The sequence below is a fragment of the Sorex fumeus genome, unplaced genomic scaffold, assembly GCF_029834395.1.
Source record: "Sorex fumeus unplaced genomic scaffold, SorFum_2.1 ptg000187l, whole genome shotgun sequence".
Taxonomy (NCBI): Eukaryota; Metazoa; Chordata; class Mammalia; order Eulipotyphla; family Soricidae; genus Sorex; species Sorex fumeus.
The window spans coordinates 1,819,696-1,830,650 of NW_026606244.1; the positions used below are offsets into that span (position 1 = coordinate 1,819,696).

A 10,955-nucleotide genomic window follows, 5' to 3' on the forward strand; every position below is an offset into this window, starting at 1 on the left:
GGGTGAAAAAACCAAAATTGCAGTCATTAACCACAATATGGAGACATGAGTATAAGTTTTAAATCACAGATAAATATTTTGTAATACTTGTAGACGCAGAACAGAGGTATAAGTATGTGAATAAGAAGGGTAAACATTATGTTCAGAATACACATGACCTCCGGAAAAGAGAGATGGGAAATGAAACTGGGAGAGGGTCAAGAAAGGCACGGGACAGATAGACTGTTCCATAGCTGGAAGCCTGCCTCATGAGCAAAGGGGAGAAGGCAGCTGGAATAGAGAAGGGATCACTAAGGAAAAGATGGCTGGAGGAATCAGTCAGGATGGGAGATATGTGCAGAAAGTAGATAAAGGAACAAACATAATAACCTCTCAGGGTCTGTATTGCAAAACATAATGCCCCAAAACAGAGAGAGATTATGGGGAATCATGTTCTCCATGAAGGCAGGAGGAGGGTGGGAAAGGGGGGGAGTATACCGGGGATATTGGTGGTGGGGAACGTGCACTGGTGGAGGGATGGGCGTTTGATCATTGTGTGATTGTAACCCAAACATGAAAGCTTGTAACACTCTCATGGTGATTCAATAAAATTTTTTTTAAAAAAGAAAGGCTTTCACCAAAGATAGACATTTCTTGAGAGAATTGAAATCTCCAAGCTTGTGTGTGGGTGAGGGTGAGCCTGAATTTGCACTAGCTGCCTCACGTGCATATTTCCAACCAAAAACTGATGTTTCAAGAAACATAGCCCAGTTAGCTAAGATTTTGTTAAGGATCTTTTGCATCAGTATTTATCAGGGATATTGGCCTGAAATTTTCTTTTCTGGAAGTATCTTTGTCTGCTTTGGGTATTAGTGTAACCTTAGCTGTATGGAAGGTGTTGGGAAGAATTCCCATGCCTTCGATGTTTCGGAATCGCTTAAGGACTGTAGACAGCAATGTGCCTGTCAAGTTGATGGGCAGGGTGGAGTAGGGGTTGGAATGGGGAAGGAATATGGGAGCACTGCAGGAGGGAAGTTGACACTGGTGGAGGGATTGGTGTTGAATTACTGTAGGCCTATAATTCAACTATCAGGAACTTTGTAAATCATGGCTCTTTAGTAATTATTTTCAAGAGAAAAACAGCCCAAGGCCAATGAACTCCTTGAAGCACTTTGAAGAAACACTTTCACCACATAGGGTACTTTGACTGACTACTACACTAATGCACACAGTGATCCCCATTGATTATCAGCTCACAAAATAAAAGTACAAAGTGCTTATGGGAGTAATCATTCATAGGGTAGAGTCAGAATACACCACTAACTGGCCACAGAATCTGCTATTATACAGTGTTCCTAGGGAACTAAATGCCAATCAAGAAATTTCATTCCCATTGTAGGGGACCCTCACTATGTAACCACAGCTGTGTGACCCCCTTTCCCTTCTTTTCCTTGCCCTTCCTTCCTCCCTCCCTCCCTCCCTCCCTCCCTTCCTTTCTCTCTTTCTCTCTCCCTTCCTCCTCCCTCCCTCCCTCCCTTCCTTTCTCCCTTCCTTCCTCCTTCCAGACTCCCTTCCTCCTTCCAGACTCCCTTCCTCCCTTCCTCCCTCTCTCCCTCCCTCTCTCTCTTTCTTCCTTCTCCCTTCTCTCCTTCCTTCTTCCTTTCTCTCTTTCTTTCTCCCTAGAAAGCAGTGTTCAGGGCTGATTCCTGGCTCTGCACTCAGCAGTGGATCCTGGCAGGCTACGGGGACCCTACGTGGTGCTGAGGATTCAACCTGTGTGGACCACATGCAAGACAAGCGTCCTACCCACTGTGGACGCTATTCCTTTTTCTGAGAGGATGTATTCGCTGGAATTATCCTGCTGGTATTATAGTTGGGAAGGAAGGCAGATTTTCAGATTCCAAGGCAGAGAGGAATCATGTGCGGATCAGATGGATTTCAGAAAGGATCCAGTGACTGTGTGGACCTGTAGGCTGCTTCCCTTGGAGGAGGGGAGAGCTTGAGCGTGTTCTCTGAGTGTAGAGAGGCACAGGACTTCCACCGCTCAGCAAATACAATACTCGGTGCCCAGTTCTTGTTTCCAGACACGTAGAGTGCCTCAAAACTATGGGCCACTTCTCAGCACGGGACTGTAAGTGGATGTGGCACCGGCTTCTTCTGTACTGAAGCACAGAAGCAAAAGCCTGCAGCCTCTTCTCCTTCCTTTTCTTCTTCAGCTACAGTGGCAGCTTCATCTTGAGATAGTTTAGCCACTAGATGGAAACAGCTGGATTGCTTGGGTCACTGCTTGGAAGGCAGCTGCAGACTTTGCATGAGAGAAAAGTAAACTTTTATGTGTTAAGCCAAAACTTATGTTGCATGCGACTCCTAAACTCACTCACACACACACATACACACACACACTCACATACACACATTTTTTTCCATTGAAAAGAAGAACACATACAAACATTACAACTCTGCAGGGAGGAATAGCAGACCCAAAGCAATAGCAGACACAACAAATTGGGGATCAGTGCCCTCAAAACAGTGCCTGAAATAATGGCTTAAAGAGGAAGTTCAAAAGTCTATTTTGAATATTTAAAATGACACTTGACTAAAACATAGGGTACTTAATAACAGCGGGTAGGGTGTTTGCCTTGCACTCAGCCAACATGGCCAACCGAGTTCGATTCCTCCGCCCCTCTCGGAGAGCCCAGCAAGCTACTGAGAGTATCTTGCCCGCACGGCAAAGCCTGGCAAGCTCCCCGTGACGTATTCGATATGACAAACACAGTAACAAGTCTCACAATGTTACTGGGCCCGCTCGAGCAAATCAGTGAACAACAGGATGACCGTGACCGTGACTTAATAACATTAAAATCCTTTGATATCTGGGCCCCAGATTTTTTTGTTTGTATGTAGTGCTCAGAGCTTACTCCTGGTTGTGTGCTCAGGGATCACTCTTGGTAGGGTTCAGAGGATCATATGAGGGTTTGGGATTGAACTTGGGTCAGTCGTGTGCAAGGTAAGTGCCCCACCCTCTGTACTATCTCGCCAGCCCTCAGATCTTTAAAAAATGAAAAATGTTGCATTTACTTTTGAAATCTGTAGGAGGCACACACATATGTTCACTTTGCGTATGACAAAGACAAAACAAATGCAGTAGGAAATGAAGTGTCTTTTTAAGAAATTAATTTTTCATCTTTTGGAGGCCTATTATAAAATTGAATTTTGATTTATGCTTTCTATAAAAATTCCAGAGGTATGGTAGAAGTACATAAAATTTTAGGAGATTTTCGTGGCGTCGCTGGTGTGCCCGCATTAATCACAAGCATCCTTCATACTGGAAGAGGACATCAGACCGTGGAAGAGGCAATCAGAAGAGAGAACCAGATGAAGGAGAGAAAGTAGTAAGATCAGAGTTAATAGCGGGAGACGAGCCCGAGTCAAGGAAAGCAGGTGTAAAAGATGAGGAAATGAATGACAGATATCTGGGTTTTAGAAAAATTCCGATTCCACTTTGCCCTTTCAAAAAGACTACATTAGTACTTTATTTTCATCGCTGAAAGAAACCTGGAGAACATTTTCTCTTCTACCACAAAAGGTTGTAAAAGCATCCACCATTCTAGGAGTACTCTGGACACGGGACTGATGTGGTCCAGCTTGTCCTCTCACAGAACTGCTTCACACAGGCTGTGTGTTCATCACACCACTCCCACGGGATGCAGGAACATACATCATAAAGCTATATGATAGATCTGTTCGTCTGTGTTGGTGCGATTTTAGGTTTTATATGCTGTTTGACATTTTGTAGCTTACTTGGATGCCTGGGAATGATTTTTTTTTTCACATGAATTAATGTGAAATTCTTCACTTTATTGTTTTGTCTTACAAAAGATTCCTTTTTGTAAGACTTTTTTTTTCTTACAAAGTTTTGTAAGAAAGTTTTGGGATATTAGGGGGTAGAGGTGGGAATTATCTATGTCTCCTTGAGTCTCCAGAAGGAAAAGCAGCTTCACCAACTTTTTTTAATTTATTTTTTTATTAGTGAAACACCATGAGGTACAGTTATAGACTTACAAATTTTTGTGCTTGGGTTTCAGTTATACAATGATCAAGTACCCATCCCACCACCAGTGCCCATTCTCCACCCCTACCAATCCCAGTATCCCTCCCACCCCTGCATCCCCCATCCCACCCTGCCTCTGTGGGAGGGCACTCCCTTTTGTTCTTTGCTCTCCTTTTGGGTGCTGGCAGCCTCACCAACTTTCATCTGGGTCCTAGGAGATTCCATGTTGGACTTCTTGCCTACAGAGCTGTAATATAATAAATGTGTGTTATTTTAAGCCAACAAGTTTATGGCAGTTTGTCATGGCATCAATATATAGCATCTGTTCTATGACCCAGCAATTCTATTCCTAGACATTACCCAGTATGAAGACAGAGATATGTACCCCAAAAGACACCGAGAAGAATGTTCATATAATTTTATTCATATATGCCTTAAATGAAAAATGACACACTTTTCCATAAACGTGCAATAGCTCATGAATTATGTCTTAATACAATGGACTACCAAGCCACCATGAGAAATGCATGCTGTTCACAATTTGATGGTTCCCACAAATATAATGTCAAGTAAAAGAAGCTAGAAGAGTTCCAATGGGAAATTCCATTTATGTTTCAAGCTCAAGAGCAGTAAAACTAATCTGTGGTGTTATAATCAGAACTGTGGTTGTCGTGGCAGGGGGTCTGGTGACTGAGAAGGGGTGCAAAGCTTTCAATATTCAATTTCATGATCTGCGTGGTGGTTTCATAGTGTGTTCAGTCTGTAAAAAATTATTTGAGCTGACATAATTTATGCATGTTTGCGTATGTATGCTGCATTTCAGTAAATAGTCTAACTTTTGAAAAGGCAATGAATTAGCTGAAAAGCAGATCAGAAACAAGGTGAAAATTGAAAGCCGAGAAATAAACCTGAAAATTATTCAGAATATAACTAGAGAATAAAATGATGGAAAATGTAAAAAGGAATAATAAGATTGAGAAAGATCAAATTTCTCTATACTAGGGGCTGGAGCGATAGCACAGTGGGTAGGGCATTTGCCTTGCACATGACTGACCCGGGTTTGATTCCCAGCATCCCACATGGTCCCCCGAGAACCGCCAGGAGTAATTCCCGAGTGCATGAGCAGGAGTAACCCCGTGCATTGCCGTGTGTGACCCAAAAAGAAAAAAAAAATTCTCTACACTAAGTAGATGCTACGGAAACACAAACAAAGGGAACTGGAGAGGATATATTTAAAAAGACAATGTGGGAATTTTCCAGCTCTAGTAAATTATGATTCCTCATATTTGTAAAGCAGAATCAACAAAAATGAAAATAAATGCATCCTTTGATATATTGTGGTAAAATAAAGTGCAATCAAGATTAAAAACTATCAATAATGGAAAAAGATAAGAGTCAAGTAAAACTTCAAAGCATGGCGGGAAAAAATAGAAGAGTTGGTCTAGGTTTGTTTTGTCACTCAGGTGTATTAGGTATAGTTCCCATAAGGTTTGCCTGTTTAGTCTGTGAGATCCGACAAATAAAGCTAATCACACAATCTCTACTGTAGCGACTATATAAAATAATTTCCTACACAAACAGAGAATTCCCTTGTGCACCATTGTGGTAAACCCCTGTTACCCCTCATGGCCATGGCAAGAGTGACTCTGCTTTTATCCATCTAATTTTTATTTTTCTGGGAACAGAGAGGGAGCTCAACGGACTATGGAATATCTTTTGCGTACGGAGCCAGGAGTAGCTCCTGATCAATGTGGAGTGAAGTCCAAATACAAACAAAACAAAACTAATATTCTTTTTTTTAGAGCATATGATGCATTTATATTGAATGTGACCTTTATCGACTAATTTCACTCAACATAATGTACCTGAGATTCAGCTAAACTATTGTGTGAAACTGTAGTTCATTTTTATTGCTGAGTAGCCCATTGAATACAGGTTAATTTACCAGTAGAAAGGCATTTTGGCATTCCCATGCCAGCATTTGACATTTCTGGATAAAATTGTGGTAAATACTTGCCCACAGGGTTATTTTCTCCTCCTCACTTTATTTAAATTGTATGAGCACAGATTTTTATGTCTTTCGGGTAAATAGTAGAAATAGGATTGCTGGATTATATATGGCAAGTGATAAATTGAACTATGAGGAAACCAGTGACTTTCTGAAGTGGCTGGATCTCTTTGTATTCTGACGAGGAGAGTTTTGGCTGCCCCACTGCCTTATAAGTACTTCTTAGTATCCACATTTTTCTTCTGAGCTGTGTGTGGTGTCATTTCATAGCCATTTTAATTTGAATGCTTTCACGAGCTCATTTACCATTGGCATGTTTATTTGGTTGAGTATTTGTTCAGTGTCTGTCCATGTTAGTTAAGTTTTCAGTTTTGTCTTTTCATTGTTTCAGCTGTATTTTGGAAGAACAAACGTTTTGAATTTAGATGCGGCCTGGTTGATCACATTTTGCTTTTGTATGTGGTGCCTTTAGTGTCATAAAGTAAGACATTTTGCTTAATCTAACATCAGAAATATTTTTCTGGGTTTTATTCCTGGATTTTTGAGTGTGAGGATTTATAGTTAGTTCATAATTGGAGGATTTAACATCTGTGTTTAGTTTGATTCCATTGTTGTCTGTGGTGCAGGTAGGGTGGGGATTGTTCATGATCCATTTTTTTTTAATGTGGCATCTACTTACTCCACCACAATTTGTCATTAAGACTTTTCTGTTGACTTTCCCTCACATGTTTGTTGAAATAATTCACTACTTGTAAAGGGGGCCAGTATATGGACACCCTATATTATGCTGTTGTCTGTGTGTTTATTTTCTTACTAACAAGCATGGTGTATTAATTATTATTTCTTGAAATTAAGTCTTGAACTCAGATAGTCTAACTCAACGTTATTCCTTTTCAAATATTTGACTATAATTCATTTACCTTTAATACAATTTTTAATTTTATTTTATATAAATAAAATCTATTTTTTAATTGAATCACAGTAAGATACACAGTTACAAAGTTGTTCATGATTGGGCTTCAGTCATATAATGTTCCAAAACCCGTGTCTTCATCAGTGCATATTTCCCACTACCATTGTCCCCAATTTCCCTCCTACCCATCCTTACCCCCACCTCTATGGCAGGCAATTTTCTTCTCTCTCTCTCTCTCTCTCTCTCTCTCTCTCTCTCTCTCCCCTCTTTCTTTCTCTTTTTCTATCTATTTTTCTCTCTCTTTCTCTTTCTCTCTCTCTCTCTCTCTCACTCTCAGGCATTATGGTTTGCAATAAAGATACTGAAAGGTTACCAGGTATTTTAGATGCAACTTTTTAAATTTAACTAAACGATAAGTTGAGGGTTTATGTTAAATCTCTACCTCAATTCGTGGGAGGAATGATGTCTTTAGAATATTGTTTCTGTCAGTCTGTACTCTGGTGTATTCATATATATTTCCTTATAAACCTTGGGTTCTGGGGGTATTTTGTAGTTTTAGCATACAGATCTTGTAAATTTTTTAGATGTATACCTATTTACTTCTTAAACTTCATTTTGGATGTTAGTAATACTACTTTCTAAAGTTCTGAAATTGTCAATATATAGAAAAAAATTATTTTTAATATTTGTGTTCTATTACATATTACTACTGATAGTAATAATAATAGGTTTTGTTCATTCTTTGGGTTTTTCTTTATAACAGGTTGAATGTGATTAGAGAATGTTATATTTTTTCTTTTCTGTTGCAAAAAATTTTTTCATTGCCATTATTGTACTGGTAATATGTTATTGAGGAGTCATGAGAATAGTCTTACTTTGTTCTTGATAAAGCATGCAGTGTTTTAGAAGCAATACATCAATCTCCACAGCTGACATTACAACTTACTGGTAGAAGAAGAATACTAGTATTGAGTGTAAACTAGAATCTAAAAAATCTATTAAAATCTTAGCAGAGAATATGTGTTAAGATCTTTGCTTATATCCCAGAAATTTATTTTTTTGTAAGAACCCTATACAATAGGTAATAGGAAGCATTATCCAGAAAAAAAGAGCAAAATAAGAAGGGTTGAAGTCATAGATGAAATGGAGAAATGAGTCAGACAATGTGGGGTGTAAGACATTGTGAGAACTTTGCCTGTAAGAAAAATGGGGATTCTTTGGAATATCGCAGCAGTAAGGATAGAAGCAGCCCTTTCAGGGGACTATTACAGCTATTAAAGAAAAATACAATCATAGCTTGGAGAAAGGATAAGAGGTGGCCAGAGCCAAATGTATTTTATAAAAATGAAGCTAACAAATTGTAACTGCTACATGAAATGTGTGAGAAAAGAAAAAGGAGTCACATGGTGGGACTGAAAGCATAGGACAGCTTGGAGAGGGGCAAGCAGAGAACATTTTATAGGAAAGAGCGAAAACTTGTCCTTGAATTTTCTAAGTTTGAGAGTTCTATTTAACATCCAAGTGGTAATATTGAAGAGTCAATTCAATATACAAATTCAGAGCCTTGGATAAAGATGTCAGATGATTGAGAGTCATTTGTATATAGGGACCATTTCAGATCTTAAAACCAGATTAGATCAGTGAGGGGTTTAGAAAAAAATAAAGGAGGGTAAGGATTGAATCCCAAAGCTCTTGACTTTGAAGAGGTTACGAATAATGAACAAAGGACACTTTCAACAATGATCACAGCAAAAATCACTCTCTGCCATTTAAATCATCATCAAATCTCTAGACTTGCACTAAGTCGGGAATGGGCTACCTCCCCCATCTCCCTGTGCTTCTGGTAGCCTGGCATTCATACCCAGGCGCAGTCTCTGGTGCCATACAAGGTCATTAACGGCCATGGTCCAGAGATTCACAAATAAATCTCTCAGAAGAGAGCAACCCAAGAACAACAGACTGCAAAGATGCCTCTGGATCCCAAAGTCATTATCCAGTTAAATAAAGATTAAATTAACCTTAGCTGTATCACCATATTTAAAATTTTAAAATTCCTGGAGTTCATACTCGACCCTGCTGATGTACCAAGAGTTGCAAACCACACTTGATGGGGTGTAAAAGAAGAAGCCAATCAATCTCAGGGATTGCACACAAGGCTCAACCTTTAATGACATGTTAGTAGTCTCTTATGCAAGGGCTTAATGACTCCAGGGTGAAGTACAACTATCTTCACACACTTTCCTCTAAGGAAACTTTTTGGGATGACTTCTAGCAGATTAGCTGGTAGGGCGTTTGCCTTGCATGCAGCCAACCCGGGTTCGATTCCTCCATCCCTCTCAGAGAGCCCAGCAAGCTACCGAGAGTATCCCGCCTGCACAGCAAAGCCTGGCGAGCTCCCCGTGGAGTATTCAGTATGCCAAAAACAGTAACAAGAAGTCTCACAATGGAGATGTTACTGGTGCCCGCTCGAGCAAATTGATGGACAATGGGAGGACAGTTCTACAGTGCTATTCATAAAAATCAATACAAAATAAATTATTTAGTGCCTGCTTTGGTGGCAGGGTTTGGGGGTTAGGGTGGAAACATTTGCAATATGGTGGTGGGAAGGTGTAATGGTGGTGGGATTGGTGTTGGGACTCTAAGGTTGAGAGCTCTGTTAAGCATCCAAGTGGTAATGTTGAATAGTTCATTCGGTATACAAATTTGGAGTCTTGGATAAAGATGTCAGATTGAGAGTCAAATTATAAAGTTGCATAACTTGTTATTGTGAACAACTTTATAAAAATTAAAGATTTAAAAATTATCATCAAATGAGATTTATAAAAAAATTAGACATACAGGGGCTGGAGAGATAGAACAGAGGTTACATAGCTTGTCTTGTATACAGCTCACTCCAGTTCTGTCCCAGGCACCCACCCTATGTGTCCACTGAGCACTGCTAGGAGTGATCCCTGAGCACTTCTGGGTGTGGTCCCCAGGAAAAGGAATGGCAAAGAAAAGAAAAATTGGCAAAGAAATGGCAAAGAAAAGAAAAAAGAAAAATCCAGCAACTTAGAAGAGAAAAATTATAAATCCAGCAACTTAGGATAATAACCTAGGAGCATGTTATTCACCAAGGAAAGAGGAACAGAAGTAAAACGCAGTGGGAGATTTTTTTCCCCCTCATTCATGAGATATTTATTAAAACAACTCTTTTAGGAAAAAAACAGTACAGTGTATAAATCATTACTGAAAACTATACCACCATACAAAAAAGGATTTTATTTTGAAAAACTGTTTCCTAATTTATGGCAGGTTTTACTTTCAGGAATAAAACCACACAACAATGCAATCTATCTAATTCGATCTTAAAGGATAGCATACTGAACAAGGAATGTTCTTATCCTTTGTGGAGCTCCTTCTTTCCACTGTCAGGTATCAGGACTCTGCCTTTTGGTGTGATTTCAGCCACTGAATCATCAACAGTAAAGTGTTCTAGTCCCTTTTCTTTAATTACCTCTTTTACAGTGTGTCTTCAATGGATCCTTCCAGCCGCATTCAATTATTTTAGCTCGAGGCAACTCTTTGAGGTGTTCTCTTTCTTCGGTTTCTATCAGTGTTTGGTTAATATCTGCTCTCATCTGTGCATCTCTGTTCATCTTGCTGCCCAGATTTCGACCCCTGCAGTGGGAGATTTTATAGTAAGAAAGTGACCTCAGAGATCAAGTCACTGTCACTTGTCACTTGTCATCCCATTGTTCAGCGATTTGCTTGAGCGGGCACCAGTAATAGTAATGTCTCCATTCATCCCTGTCACATGCTAGTGTAGCTCAATGACATCTGCTCACTCCAGGAACACAAAGAGCCTGAGATTTCAGCAGCCTCTCCTTACTTGTCCTTCCCAATGCTGCCGCATTGAGGGCTCTTTCAGGGTCTCAGGAGATCAAATAGTTCAAGACAAAGACGCAGAATAATTGACTCTAGATTCGTCCACTCACAGACGTCACATTGACCTTGGTGAGTGG

General features: G+C 39.8%; 1 pseudogene; it reads right to left on the bottom strand.

Moving 5' to 3' along the window:
- Positions 1 to 10,298: 10,298 nt before the first annotated feature.
- LOC130017296 (transcription and mRNA export factor ENY2-like) lies at positions 10,299 to 10,601 on the bottom strand (annotated as a pseudogene).
- Positions 10,602 to 10,955: the final 354 nt, after the last annotated feature.